Source organism: Giraffa tippelskirchi, chromosome 1 (assembly GCF_054371585.1).
Source record: "Giraffa tippelskirchi isolate mGirTip1 chromosome 1, T2T-mGirTip1v1.2.pri, whole genome shotgun sequence".
NCBI lineage: Eukaryota > Metazoa > Chordata > Mammalia > Artiodactyla > Giraffidae > Giraffa > Giraffa tippelskirchi.
The window spans coordinates 2,275,674-2,291,218 of record NC_137275.1 but is presented as its reverse complement, the minus strand read 5'-3'; the positions used below and the strand labels follow the sequence as shown (position 1 = coordinate 2,291,218).

General features: G+C 54.1%; 1 protein-coding gene across 9 annotated transcripts in view; it reads right to left on the bottom strand.

The window, feature by feature from the left end:
• RGS12 (regulator of G protein signaling 12) overlaps nucleotides 1–15,545 on the bottom strand; it is a 116,852-nt gene that overhangs the window by 95,288 nt on the left and 6,019 nt on the right. The window lies entirely within an intron of this gene.

Here is a 15,545-nt window from a genome sequence, read left to right as displayed (position 1 = left end):
GTGGGCCCCTGCCCCGCCCTCGGGGGGTTGCAGAGCCCAGGGCGGAGTGGCCGTCCCTAGTCCAGCCTCCCTTTGATGACAACTGCCCTCCACACTAAGTCCACCCCCAGGAAAGGGCGTGGGCTTGTTTGCTCTCACATCCGCCGCCCCCTCCTGAGTAATTGATTTTGAACAAGGTGAGGTGTGGAGGAAACAGGCCAGTCTGAAACAAGTACTGCAGGATGGAGGCTACCCGCTGGAGCAGACGAGCAGACGGGCTGGCCGAGGAGAGCACAGCAATCTGTACTTAACTGTCCCGGGGGGGCAACTGCACGATGGAAAGACTGGCCGTCACCAGAAACAAACCCGGGCCGGGGTCCCCAAGGCCACCCTGGTTCCAGCAGGAGGACACGCAGGACTGGGCACAATCTCCTCTGTGCTCTGATCCATCACAGCGAGGAGCTGCGAAGCAGAACCAGCGATGGGAGAAGGTCCAGTGGGGCAGGGGGGTGGGGTCCAGGGGAGACGGGCCTCAGCTTCCAGAACCCCGTCCCGAGGACACACACGGACCCACAGAGACACGTGTCCCCGGGGAAGCCCGTCACAGACTCAGAGCCGGGGTTCTTACTGGGGGCTGGCCCCGAGGGCCCCTCTGCTGGGCGCACACAGAACTCCAGCCCCAGACAGGAGGGTGTGAGCACAGATGCAGCAGGGAGGCACAGGGAGCCCCCATCCATGGGGGTGCTGGGGGCCCTCCCGACACCCCAGCTCCTGGACGCCAGCCCAGGGCCAGCCCCGCACGTGGGCCTCTCGGAGGACGGCCGTCAGGCCCACTGGGAGGACCCCTCTCCTCACAAAACCCTTTAAAGGTCACTTCCAAAACCAACACACTGAGTAAATTATACTGTGAAGATCCAAGATATAATAGAACGTGTTTTTTTAAAGAGTGTATGTTTTTTAAACAATTGTTTTAACATTGTCAGAAGAAATTCTCAGGTCTTGGGAAACAGTTTCCAGTAACAGAAGCCTAACACAAAGTAACTGATGCATCCACACCAAAAAAGTGAAAGAACTGGACAAAATGGAAAGCATATTATCATACGACCACAAGCGCAGCTTCAAGGATGAGAGAACAACAGTCTGCAGGATGTATGTTTAATTATTTTAAGATGAACAAAGAATAATTTATTTCTAAACTACCATATTATTTAATATCTAAGTGATGCCAAATTAATCATTTAGATATGATGACTGGAATTAATATCCCATCACTGAAAATGTGTATATTAAAGTCTGCCAGGCGCTGTGCTTCACTCTTCCCACTGGGTCTCCTGAAGGGGTGTGGGCTGAAAAAGGCCCCAGAGCTGCCCACATCCGGATCCCTGGAACCCGTCACCTCACGTGGCCAAGGGGACCCTGCAGATGTGATGAGGGGAAGGGTCCCGGGATGGGAGGTCCCCCTGGATTCACGGGGTGGGGGAGGACATGACCACAGGGTCCTCATCAGAGGGAGGCAGGAGGTGGGAGTCAGAGAGAGGCCTTGATGAGGGCAGCAGAGAGCAGAGCGCTGGGCCTGGAAGGTGGGGGGTGGGCCTCCGGGGGCCTCCGGGAGGCACTGATTCTGGACTCCTGGCAGCTCTGTTCTGGGGACTTTATAGTTGGGAAGGCGTGTGTGTAAGATGTCACTCTGAGGTAGGTATGACTGCTATTCCCATTTTGCAGATGAGGAAAGAGAGGCACAAAGAAGTAACTTGTCTTCAGCTGCAGAACTGCTCAGCATCAGAAGTGGGCTTGAACCTGCTGTTGTGGGCTTCCCCATCCCCACACAAAGGGCTTCCTAGAGGAAGAGGAGCCATGCTGGAAGGAGACCACCAGCAGACCCCTGCACCTCAAACCCACCCCCAACGCCACCCTTTCCCAGCAGGGAGCTCCAACAACCACCCTGGCTGCTGACATCAACACCCGCCAGGCACCGCCTCCCCCAGACACCCCTCGGGGACATACACACCCCCGGAGACACACCAGATGCACGCTGACCGCCCTGCGCCCAGCCGCCTCGTCCCCCAGTCCATTCCAGCCCTGCTCCACGGCCACTCCAGCTCACGTGCCTCCCCGAGCCGCGGGGCCCGAACTACCCGGGAGGACCAGGCGGCTGCGCTCGTCAAGGCCACGCACCGCCACCAGCCAGCAGCGCCCTCGCCCAGCTTTCGTCCTGAAAGGGCCCCTTTTCCACGGCCTGCCTCTGACTTACCGCCCGCCAATGTCAGTAAGGCCTGTCACCTGTTCATCGGTGTCACCAGGAGCCTGCTACGCGCTGGACGGGGCCAGACACAGGGCTGTCAGGAGGGAACGGTCCCTTCCTGCGAAGAGCCCTGGGCAGGGGACGAGGAACCAGAGGCCCCGATAGCAGCAGCTTCTGAGGGTGTCTGCAGCCCTGCCAGCAGCTCCCAGGGGACCCGGGAGGCAGCACCCCCGGCCGCGCTCCCTGCAGATCGCTGCTGCCAGCTCCCCGTCCCTGTCCCCTCTCCCTGAGGACTCATTTCCTCTCTGAACTCAAAGCCCCCACGTGGGTGACCCCGAGGCCTGACTGCTTGCTGAACTCTCTCCTCAGTGCCAACCCCGTTTCCCGAGCTCTCAGCCGCCTGTCATCTCTCTCTGCACGCTGACGCCCAAACACGACCCTTCCCCTCTGCCCACCCACCCACCAAGTCCCCCGGCAGAGCCTCGGCCACCCCGCGTGCCCTCTGGGCCGTCGCCCCCACCCTGCCTCACTGACCCTTGTCCCCGGCACCTCCCATCCCCCGATGCCCCACCCTGGGCCTTCTCCACACCTCTCCTCACGCCAGCAGCCCCGCTCAAGGTCATGCATGTCCACCTGCTCCTCCCTGGCCTCACGCTGATCCTGCACCCCGGAGACCCCACTGCACGGTCCCCCCCAGCCGCCCCGCCTCTCCCACCCGCACCCACTCCAGTCCACTGGTCGTTAGCCCGGGAATGCTCCTGCCCCCCGTGTTCTCTGCCCCCACCCAGGGACCGCATGGGGGTGACCGGGCTTTCTCCACAGCACGCCTCGGGGCCCCTCTCCCAAGTCACACTCACAGCCCCAGGGCCCTCAGCACCCCGTCAACCCCGATACTCTCCCCCAGCCATTCACGACCACCCAAACCCACCCGGGGGCCGGCTCTCCCCTCCCTGCAGCCCGTCTCTCCCTTTACCGAGAAGACAAACACCACCAGCCCACCCCGCCCCGACCAGCCCTCCCCCAGCAGTGCCAACCCTCCCCCTCTCCTCAGGCCAGCATCTCCCCTGGACCCTCAACGCCATCCCCACCACCTCGGGGTGGGGGGACGGACACCGCCTGCCAGGGTCTGAAAATACCCAAACCTCTCCAAACATGAACGGAGTAAACGCCTCCTTCCCCAGGGCCATGTGGCCACTCCCCCGGACAGCTTCTCAGCAGCCCCTGGTGCCTCCCAACACCCCTCACACCGGCCACCAAGGACCACACGAGCCGGCCCGGCAGACGCGCTCGGTCCTCTCCCCCAACTGCTCAGCGGATTCAGCACGTGCACGTCCCCCTAGGCACCTCCACGTGGCTTCTCTCCCCTCCCCCGGCAATCACACCCACCCCAGGCAGGGTCTCCCACCTTCTGATCTCCACCCACAACTCTTGGGCAAGCTCAAGGGCACCACAAACTCAACAGTCAAAACAAACCCTCTTCCCCAAATCCACCCTCTCTCCATGATTGGCCCGCCACCTCCTCAGTCGCATAGCGGAGGGGTGGGGGTGTTGCCAACACAACTGGGGGCTCCCAGAAAGACTCTCGAGACCCCGATCAGGACAAGTGGAGAGTCACACAGATGCATTTTCAACTGCAGAGAAAGGAACACTTGTGGATTCATTCTATGAAGCCAGCACCACCCTGATACCAAAATCAGACAAATATATCACAAGAATAAAAAATTAAAGGCCAGTATCACTGATGAATACAGATGCAAAAATCCTCAACAAAATATTAGCAAACTGAATCCAACAACACATTAGAAGGGATCGTACACCGTGATCAAGTGGGATTTATCCCAAGGATGCCAGGATCTTTCCGAATCTGCAAATCAATCATTGTGATAGACCACATTAACAAACTGAAGAATAAAAACAATATGATAATCTCCATAGGCACAGAAAAAGCTTCTGACAAAATTCAACATCCATTTATGATTAAAAAAAAAAACTCTCCAGAAAGTAGGCATAGAGAGAATCTACCTCAACATAATAAAGGTCATATATGACAAATTCACAGCTAAGATCGTACTCAGTGGTGAAAAGCTGAAAGCATTCCCTCTAAGATCAGGAGCAAGACAAGGATGCCCACTCTCACCACTTTTATTCAACACAGTCTTGGAAGTCCTAGCCACAGCGATCAGAAAAGAAAAAGAAAGAAAAGGAATCCAAACTGGAAAGGAAGAAGTAAAACTTTGCAGATGATATGATACTATACTGAGAAAATTCTAAAGACACCACCAGAAAACTACTAGAGCTCATCAATGATTTGATAAAGTTGCAGGATACAAAATTAATACACAGAAACCTATTGCATTTATATTCACCAACAATGAACTATCAGAAAGAGAAACTAAGGAAACAATCGCATTTACCATCACATCAGAAGGAATAAAATAGTTATGAATAAACCCACCTAAGGAGGAAAAGACCTATACTCAGAAAAATATAAGACACCAGTGAAAGAAATGGAAGACAACACAAACAGATGGAAATATATACCATGTTCACAGACTGGAAGAATTAACACTGTTAAAATGTCCACTCTACACAAAGTAATCTACAGTTTCAACGCAATCCCTCTTAAAATGCCAAAGCCATTTTTCACAGAAATAAAACAAGTTTAAATTTTCTATTGAAACACAAAAGACCCTGAATACCCAAAACAATTCTGAGGAAGTAGAAGAGAGCTGGAGGAATCACACGCCCTGACTTCAGACTACACTGCAAAGCTACAGGAATCAAAACAGCGTGGCACTGGCACGAAAACCAACACATAGATCAATGGAGCAGAACCGTGAGCCCAGAAACAACCACACACACTCATGGTCAACTAATCTACAACAAAGGGGGAAAGAGTATACAGTGGAGAAAAGAATCCTGTCAGCAGTGCTGAGACAACTGGAGAGCTTCACGTGAATGGATAAAATTAGTACGTTCTCTAACACCACATACAAAAATAAACTCAAAAAGGATTAAAACCCTAAAGGTAAGGCCAGAAACCAAAACACTCCTACATGAAAACATACGCAGAACACTCTTTGACATAAATCATAGCGATATTTTTAACCCATTTCCTTAGCAAAGGAAATAAAAGTAAAAATAAACAAATGGAGCCTAATTAAATTTAGAAGCTTTTGCACAGCAAAGGAAACTATCGACAAAATGAAAAGATAACCTACTGAATGGGAGAAAGTATTTGCAAATGATATGACCAGTAAGGGGTTAATATCCAAAATACACAAATAGCTAATACAACTTAACATCAAAAAAAAATCTGATTAAAAAAGCGGGTAGAAGAACTGAATAGACATTTTTCCAAAGAAGAAGTGCAGATGGCCAACAGGCACAAGAAAAGATGCTCAACATCACTGGTCATCAGGGAAATGCAAATCAAAACCACAGTGAGGTACCACCTCACACCTGTCAGAATGGCCATCATAGAAAAAGAACACGAATGACAAATGTTGGCAAAGATGTGGAGAAAAGGGAAACCTCACACACTGTTGGTCAGGATGTAAACCGGTGCAGTCACTGTGGAAACCAGTATGGAGGCTGCTCAAAAAACTAAAAATTGAACTATCATATGATCTATCAATACCACTCCTGGGTATATACCCCCCCCAAAAAAAAACTCAAACTCAAAAAGATACAGGCACCCCAATGTTCACAGCAGCATTATTTACAGTAGCCAGAACATGGAAGCAAAGTAAGTGTCCAACAACAGACAAATAGATAAGGAAGATGTGGTCAGTACACGCAATGGAACACTACTCAGTCATTAAAAAAGAGTGAAATCTGGCCATTTGCAACAACATGGATGGATTTGGAGGGTATTATGTAAGTGAAATAAGTTAGAGAAAGACAAATACTTATCACTTACATGCGGAATACCATTTATATTATAATATCACTATATGTGGAATCTAAAAAATACAATAACCTGTGATTATAACAAAAAAGAAGCAGACACAGAGAATAAAATAGTGGTTACTAGTGAGGAGAGGAATGTGAAGGGGCAACATAGAGGTGGAGGATTAGGATGTACAAACTGTTATGTATAAAATAAACTACAAAGATATACTGTACAGCACAGGGAATATAACCAATATTTTATAATAACTATAAATGGAATAGTACCTTTAAAATTGTGACTCACTATATTGTACACCTGTAACTCACATGATTTTGTACATCAACTATCGGAGAAGGCAATGGCGCCCCACTCCAGTCCTCTCGCCTGGAGGATCCCATGGACAGAGGAGCCGGGGGGGCTGCAGGCCACGGGGTCGCTAGGGGTCAGACACGACTGAGCGACTTCCCTTTCACTTTTCCCTTTCATGCATTGGAGAAAGGGATGGCAACCTACTCCAGTGTTCTTGCCTGGAGAATCCCAGGGACAGCGGAGCCTGGTGGGCGGCCGTCTGTGGGGTCGCACAGAGTCGGACACGACTGAAGCGACTTAGCAGCAGCAGCAGCAGCATACTTTGTAAATAAATAATTTGCCCTGCAAAAAGCAAAACAAAACAAAAGAGATGCAGCCTCAAGCAAAGGTTATCACAAACAAGGAACAACCATGCAAAGAGTCTGCAAAAACCCACAGACAACCCAGGGCGGGAGGACAGTCCAGGGCCGTGTCCACAGCGGAGCAGGGCGCCGCAGGAAAAGGAGAGGCTGAGAGGACGGGTCCGGGGCGCCTGCGGAGGGAAGCAGAGGACGAGCAGCCCTCTCCGCTCTCTGTCCCTGCGCCGTCCGTAAGGCAGCCTGGGAGGGTTTCCCAAACGTGCAGTGTGTGTTTGGGGTTGGGTGACTTAAATTGTAGATTACGTGGGAACACAAAATTATCTCTGGAGAACCTTAGAAGGAGTTGAAATCGAAGCCAGACTTTAGCTTTTGGTGGGATGTTTGACCTCATTTGACTTAAAAAAAAAAAAACAACACAGTGGGAAAGGAGAGAAAGCAAGTGTAAGAAATAGCAGAGGGATCCTACAGTGGTTAAAAGAAAGAGAAGACCCCGCCGCCCCACCCCACCCCCATCCCCACCCCCGCCCCCCACAAACTCAGGAAACACAGGCCACCAGGCTCAGACAGAGATAAGCTCGGCAGTTCATTACAAGTCCCAAGCCACAGGTTATGCCAAATCTCCAGGAGTGTCTGCAACCAGGCTGCTTCTGCACAAGCAGCTGGTTACCACAGCGCCAGGGAACACCGCTCCAGTTACGGGTGGACGGGTGGAGGGAAGGACAGATGGGGAATGGGGAGGTGGACTGGAGAATGGAGGGATATATGGATGGCTGGGGAGGACGTGGGAATGGATGGGGAAGAACAGACGGGAGGACTGATGGCAGAACGGAAGAATAAATGGAGGGATGGACGGGGGATGGAGGGATGGATGGGAGGATGAATAGACAGACGTATGGTGGATGGGGGACAGAGGAACGGACGGAGGATGAGAAGACGGATGGGGAGACGGATGAAGAGATGGATGTGTGGATAGAGGGATGGACGGGGGATGGAGGAGTGGATGGATAGGTGGGTGGACAGACGGGACGGGAGGATGGGTGAGCAGGGGGTGGAGAGCGGGTGGGTGGAGGGACGGACTGAGTTCATTAGTGGTGGTCAAAGTTTGCCCAATAACACCTGCTTGCCTAGTTGGTTCAAAAATTAATGGACCATTTCCCAGAGCTACAGATAGACAAGAACCTTCCAATTCAAAGGGCCATCAAGTGAAAAAGTGAAGGATAAGTGAAAAAGCACTCACCCTGCTAAGCAGGAAAAGTGAAAAAGTCCCCCCAAACCTTCAGAGGGAAAAGTCTTGCACGAAGGACGAGAACCTGACAGCAAGTTCTGAGGACAGCAGAGTCCAGCCCCCAAGGCGCTGGGCCCCCGCACCCGGGGCAGCAGGCAAGCGTGTGCCATCCTCCTGAAGCGGGAAGGTGGAGCTAGAGCCAGTGTCCCCGGACCTTCGGATCAGGGAGCTTCCAGCTTGTCGGGGCCGTGCCCGGGACGCCTGCACGTCGCTTTTGAGGAGCGTCTATGGGGTCATCCCGCGTCTGTCCCAACACTGCCTACTGCTGAGGGGCAGGGGCTGAGCGCCGGTCTCCTCAGTTCAGCTCTGTGATGGAGAGGAGGGCACCCCCGGCACAGCACTCAGGGGACCACCACTGGGGAGCCTCCTGTGAGAGTCTTGGGGGGCGTGGGTCTTGCCTGTGGGAGGCATGGGTCACTGAGGCCACGGGCTGCACACAGACACAGGCCTCCCAGAGGCCCCAGTGACCCTGCGCCCGGTTGCCCACTCTTGCCAGTTCCCTCCCCCAAGGGCAGGCCCCAACAGGGTCCCCTTCAACCAACCGAACATGCCGACATGAGGAGAGGTCGCTTTCAAAGGCTCCCCTGCTCACCCCTCCCTCACTTGCTCCAAGGAAGGTCAGCTGCCAGGCGGTGAGCTGCCCTTAGAAACCACGCAGCAAAGAAGGCCTCTGGCGCCAGCCAGCAAGGTCGTGAGGCCCACCAGTGGCCACGAGTGACCCGGATGTGCATGCTCCGAGGCCACCGAGCATCGTGACGGCGAGCTTGGTCCTCCGCACCGCACCCAGCCATCACCCCAAGGCCAACCTCCAAATTGGGAAAGGAGTACCGCAAGGCTGTATATTGTCACCCTGCTTATTTAACTTATATGCAGAGAAACACTGGACTGGATGAAGCACAAGCTGGAATCAACATTGCTGGGAGAAATATCAATAACCTCAGATATGCAGATGACACCACCCTTATGGCAGAACGTGAAGAGGAACTAAAGAGCCTCTTGATGAAAGTGAAAGAGGAGAATGAAAAAGTTGGCTTAAAACTCAACATTCAGAAAACTAAGATCATGGCATCTAGTCCTATCACTTCATGGGAAATAGATGGAGAAACAATGGAAACAGTGACAGACTTCATTTTTTGGGGCTCCAAAATCACTGTAGATGGTGACTGCTACCATGCAATTAAAAGACACTTGCTCTTTGGAAGAAAACCTAGACAGCATATTAAAAAGCAGAGACATAACTTTGCTGACAAAGGTCCGTCTAGTCAAGGCTATGGTTTTTCCAGTGGTCATGTATGGATGTGAGAGTTGGACTATAAAGAAAGCTGCGCACCGAAGAACTGATGCTTTTCAACTGTGGTGTTGGAGAAGACTCTTGAGAGTCCCTTGGACTGCAAGAAGATCCAACCAGTCCATCCTAAAGGAAATCAGTCCTGAATATTCATTGGAAGGGCTGATGCTGAAGCTGAAACTCCAATACTTTGGCCACCCGATGGGAAGAACTGACTCACTGGGAAAGACCCTGATGCTGGGAAAGACAGAAGGCAGGAGGAGAAGGGGGCAACAGAGGATGACATGGTTGGATGGCATCACCGACTCGATGGACATGAGTTTGAGCAAGCTCCAGGAGTTGGTGAAGGACAGGGAGGCCTGCGTGCTGCAGTCTGTGGGGTCGCAAAGGGTCGGACACGACTGAGTGACTGAACTGAATCCAATCCATGAATGCTGTCACTTGATTCGTCCCCATTCCCGCTGCAAACACACACAAAACAGCACGATGTTGATTTCTAAGCAGCAATGCATTGATTAAGCATTTTTCCCCTCAAATCTCATCTGTGATGAGATGATTAAGGGAATCATGCTGCATAAACCAGAGATAAACTAACTGGAAATGGGGAAAATCGGCTAATAAAAATGATTACTATCGGATGACGACCTGGTCAATCGGTGTCTCAACAGTCCCATTTCACAGAAGAAGAAACCGAGGCTCGGGCTCCTCGCCTACAACCATGACCAAAGACAAGAGTTAGGATTCAACTCGGGCGGACTGACTTCAGTTTGGGCTCTTAACCAGACCCTGGCTGCCCCCTCCTTTTACATTAGCATGCAAGCAAATGCCAGTGTAGAAGCTGGCCTCCCCTGAAGCATTCCTGCTAACAAAAATTATCTACCTGCTTCTCAAACGGCCTGTCTCAATTCCTAGAGTGCTTCACCTCCCAGATTTGAACATTAAGTTCAGGAAGCAGGTCAGCAGCTCCCCAGATTATTGGGATGCATGGTTGTTGAATAATTTATGATGGACTGAACAGAGTGCAACATATAAAACGTTCCAGCTTTGCAATTGGTTATTATGCAGGGTTTTTTGTGGGGGTTCTTTTTAAATGTCAGTTTTTAAGGTTTTAACACTTTAAGCCCAGAGATACCAAGAGGCCAGGCTGCAGAGATGCGGAGCAGAAGCCCTGGCTCTGTCCTCGGGGGGCACATCCATCTCAGCTCAGCAAGAGCCAGGTCACACCAGGCAGCCACACGTCCACGAGGGATGGAGAGGTGTGTGTGTATCTATGCCTGATTCATGACAGTACTTGGCAGAAAACAACAAAGTTCTGTAAAGCAATTATCCCTCAAATTAAAAAAAGAAAAACATGAAACAGCGAAGTAGCTCTCAGAATTAGGAGATACAGCAAATATAAACAACTAGGAAAGAGGAGAAAAAACTAAGAGAGAGAGGAAATGAAAGACTGGCAGAGTTAAGAATACAAAACGCCTCAGGAAAATGTACACAATTACTACTCACGGTCTAATAATGTGAAAAGGACATGGAACTCCAAAAATAATGTAAAGTTGAAGACGTACAGTGATGCTGATGCCATACGTACCGCCTAAAGAAAGGCTAGGACACCAGCTTTAAACTCATTCAGCTCCATCTTCCTCCACGAGAAGACACCACGGGCCGTCTTATACCCTGTTCTCTCTTCCCTCTGTGGGACGGGCGAGCGCAGCTCAGCTACACCGCCGTGCGGCACCCGACGCGCGCAGAGCAGAAGGGCCCAGGAACCAGACACCTCCCGGGCGGCCTGAATATTTCATCACCGTCCCTGGCGCCCCTGCTACGCCAGGCCTCGCCCAAGCAGCCCCGCTCGCCAGCCCTCTGCCTTTTCTCCAAGTGGAGAAGAGAGTCTAGACTTAGCAGAAAAGACACTGTTTTAAATCACAAAGGTCCATGTTACTGGCTCAGATGTATTACTGGATTACATCTTTCTGAGTGACTCTAATGCTATATAAAGTTTACATCGTGAACAATCCACATGATAACCAATGAAGAGAAGCAAATGTTTGCGATCTCTCTCATCTAAAAGAAAAAAATAAAGGTGTAAGACACTGCAAATTAACTGTGCCTCAACAAAAAAATTTAAGTTAAAAAAAATTTATTTTTTAAACCTAAGCCCTCTGACGAGCAGGTGCCTCCGGTTGGGCTGGCATAGGCACTGAGGGGCCAGACCCCTGCAGCTCGGAGGACACGAAGATCCCATGCTGCGGCCAGGCGCCCAGGTCCAGAGGCCCCCCCCTGCGCACATGGGCTTCACTGTGGACCAGGGAACCTCTGCTACCCCTGGGCATCGCGCTCCCGAGCACATGGGCTTCACTGTGGACCAGGGACCCTCTGCAACCCCTGGGCATCGCGCACATGGGCTTCACTGTGGACCAGGGACCCTCTGCTAGCCCTGGGCGCTGTGCTCCAGTGTGCTGGGATAATGGAGACACTGGGATGCGTGCACTCTGGAGTAAGTCTTTGACTCATGTCACAAGAACACTCTCTACACACAAAGGAATTTCATAAAGGTCTCAATTAAAGGCAGGCAGCCAGACATCCAGCTGGGAAACGGCAGGGGTGATCCCGGCCAGGGTGGGGGCGGGGACAGGCGGGGATGGCCGGGCGGGGGCTGCTGGCACCTGCAGGAGATCACACTGCTGGCCCCGCCCCATGCCACCCTGCCCCCCCAGATGCTCCCAGGGCCCTGCCCAAGCCTCAGTGCCCAGCCGAGCAGGTCCAGCGTCAGCACCCGTGACCAGCCTGCGCGCTCACTCATTCGTCCACCCAGTAGCCGGCCGGGGGCCCCCGCGGCAGCAGTAGGGAGACAGGCACAATCAGGGGACCAGGGACGGCCCGCCCTCCGGGGCCAGCCACCCCAAGGGACAAAACAGCTCAACAGGCCGATGCGACCACACGCGGACGTGGGGGGACACACAGGAGGGCCCCCGCAGCCCGGAGCCCATTTGAAAAACCGCTCTTTCCGGAACCTACCCCCTCACCTCCCTCCGCCGCTCCTTGGCTCAGTCTGCCCCCGTTCCTCCTCGAGTCCTCCTCAAGCCTGCCCACCCACCACATGACAGTTGTAAGAAGCAGCAGAAACATCAGCTCGGGTCCACGTGTCACATGGAGGCCGTGAACCCAGAAGCCCTGACTGTCCAGAAGCAGCACGCCAACCAGGAGCCCCCTCGCTCCCACCCGGCCCCCCACAGCCAGGCCTGAGTGGAAGGCGGGTCCAAAAGTGGGTGCTGACCTACTCCAGCCGTCGGCAGGCAGACCCCACCCACCAGCTCCCGGCTGGCTCGGGGCACCAGCCTGGCAGTAACCGGCTGGGGAAAAGCAAGCCGGACGAGCCGAAGCCACGGCGTTTCAGGATCTACAGCTGACGGGACTGCGGGGCTATTTCTGACTCCAGAAACAAAATCTGGCTCAATAATCTTGAACTACTGGAGGTTAAACCATCTCTTTTCCCTTCCCATTATTCTTTGACGTTCCCTTTTTATCTGTGCTTGGTATTTATTTCTGTTTGTGGTGTTTAAACCTGGCGAAGGGAGGATATAAATTAAGTTACTGGGTTTAGCAAATAAAAATAAAGGACATTCAGTTAAATTTGAATTTCAGATAAAAATACAAATAACTTTTTAGTCAAAGTAGGCCCCAAATACTGCCCAGCAGGTTTTATCTGACAAATCTAACTACAAAGGGACAGACGAGGCTGTTTCTGCCTGGCCAGGCGGCAGCTCTCAGTCCCGCCCAGCGTCCGCCTGCCAGCGCCCGGCTGCCCCGTCGCCCCTGCCCCCTGCCCACAGGCCCGACAGGAGGCCCGGCCACGCCCTGCGCCCACCTGCTGCCTGGCCCGGCTTCACTGCATCCCTGCCTGGCCCAGCCCCTCGCTCACCCAGCGCCCCACAGAGCACCCCTCACAACAAGAGGGCCCCGTTTCAGGCCTCCTACAGGACACTGCCCCTCGCCTGCAAATCTGGTCACCCGCCTCAGGGCACAAGGAAAAGCTGCGGAGCGCCGCACCGTCCTGACTCCGCTTTCTTCAGCAGGGCGGATGGGAGGCTTCTGTGGCCTGCGTCTGTCTCTGGCGCCCTCAGGGAAACACAGGGTCCCTGGTGCCCACGGGAGCCCACCCAGGAGGCAGGGCCACAGCAGGGCAGGTGGCAGGAGGCGTGTCTCCACCCTCCTCCGCCCCCACCCACAGGGTGCCTCACGTCCCAGGTCCAGGCCGGGTGTGCTGGGCTGACGGTGGCCCCAAAGACGTGAGGTCTTAATGCCCAGAGCCTGGAAGTGCCTCGGTCGGGAAAGGGCCCTGCAGATGGGCCTGCGGACAGATTCGGAGAGGAGGAGACCGTGCTGGTTACCCACGGGCCTCAGCGCCATCACACGTGTCCATGTAAGAGGGGGGCAGGGGGCAGGGGACTCGGGGAGGCCACGAGAAGACGGAGACGCAGACTGGGGCCCCAGGAGCCTGCGGAGGGCGCGGCGGGCCCTGCCCACACCTCCAGGGGACATCTGCATCCAGAAGAGGGAGAATAAATCTCCACCGCTGAGGCCCCCAGTTGGCAGTACTTTGTTGCAACGGCCATGGGAAACGCACGCCTTGGGGCTCAGGGGCCTCCCCCTGACCCCACCGCTCACCCCCGTGGTGCGGAGCGGACAGGGCTGCCTGGTTCCACAGGCCGATCTCTCTGGGCCGGGCTCCAGGTCTCGAGGGCGGAAGGCGGTCTGGGCACCTCATGCTGCCCAAGTACCTCCAGGTAAAATGTGTCCCAGGCCGGGCTCCGCGGGGCCACAGGCTGGCATGGAGTAGGGGCTAGATGCAGATGCGCCCACGGGTGCCCACCCACTCAGAGCAGCCAGCTAAGGGCACCAGCAACGTCCCACAGGCCACACAGCCCCCAGAGTCTCACACTCGCTCTCCAGGCTCGTCCTCACAGCAGTCTCAGCATTAACCATGCTTTACAGGCAGAAACTGGCACAGAAAGGCAGTCTGCTGAGGCCGAGCTTGACAGCAGGGTGGGTGAAGAGCGGGTACCCAGGGCGGTGATCTGGGCTAGGCCTCTCAGCCCACAACAGCAGGACCGACCCGTCAGAGGTCAGTGGACAGATGCCTTCCTGACCCTCGGTGACCTCGCCGGAGGGGGACAGCGAGGGGCGCACAGGGCCTCCGCGCTCACCGCACCGTCTGCACCCCAGGCAGGCATCCACCCGGCCCGGACTGCTAACGAAGGGCTTTCTGTTAGGCCAGAGTGGTCACTCCCTGGCTACCCGCTTCTCCAGACCAGCAACAGGTCAGCCCCAAGGGCAACACCCAGCCCAGCAGGTCCCCTGGTGAAGGCAGAGCCTCACACATCCTCCTGGCCCGGCCGGGGGCATGATACAGAACCCGACCACCCGTGGGGGCCAAGCGCGAGGGGGTGGGCGGACGCTGGGGGTGCCATTCCCCGCAGGGAGAGGGCCGCGTGGGGTGCGGAAGGGTGCTAGGGTCTGGGCACGTCCAGGGCTCAACCGGACACCACGTTCCTCCAGCTTCGGGCACAGGACCGAGTCGGGCACGTGGGCGGCTGCAGAGAGAGGGGCGTCTCAGCATCTCAGACAGGAGGGAGCTGGGGAGAAGGAGGCCCCGAATCCAAGGGGTAAACTCTGCCAGACCCTGGGGAGCCCTGAGCCCCCCGGGGACGGGAGACCGAGAGGGGCCAGCGGTCCCAGCACCCCAGAGACCACGGCGGAGCCGTCTCAGTCCCCACAAGTCAACTCCCGGAACAAAACCAACGCTCTGCAGGACAGGGAGCCACTCCTGTGGATCATCTGCGATGCCCAGCGCACAACCTCTTACTAGAGGCTCAGAGAAACAGGAAGGCATGACCCACAGTCAAGAGACAAAGAGGCCAGGGGGAACTGATCCTGAGATAACCCGAGAGCTGAAATTACAGGCCCGGACTTTAAAGCAGCTAATAGAGTGTGTTCAAGGATTTACTGGGAGATACAGCCACAGTAAACAGGTGGCCTATTTCAGTAGAGAAATGGAAACTATTAAAAAAAAAGAAGCAAAAACTACAGTAATTTTACAACTCATCGAAATGGACTTAATTTGGATTGCAGATGGAAGAAAAAAGAGATGAAAAAGAAACAAAAAATTTTAAAATTAGAACCAGGCCTGAGTG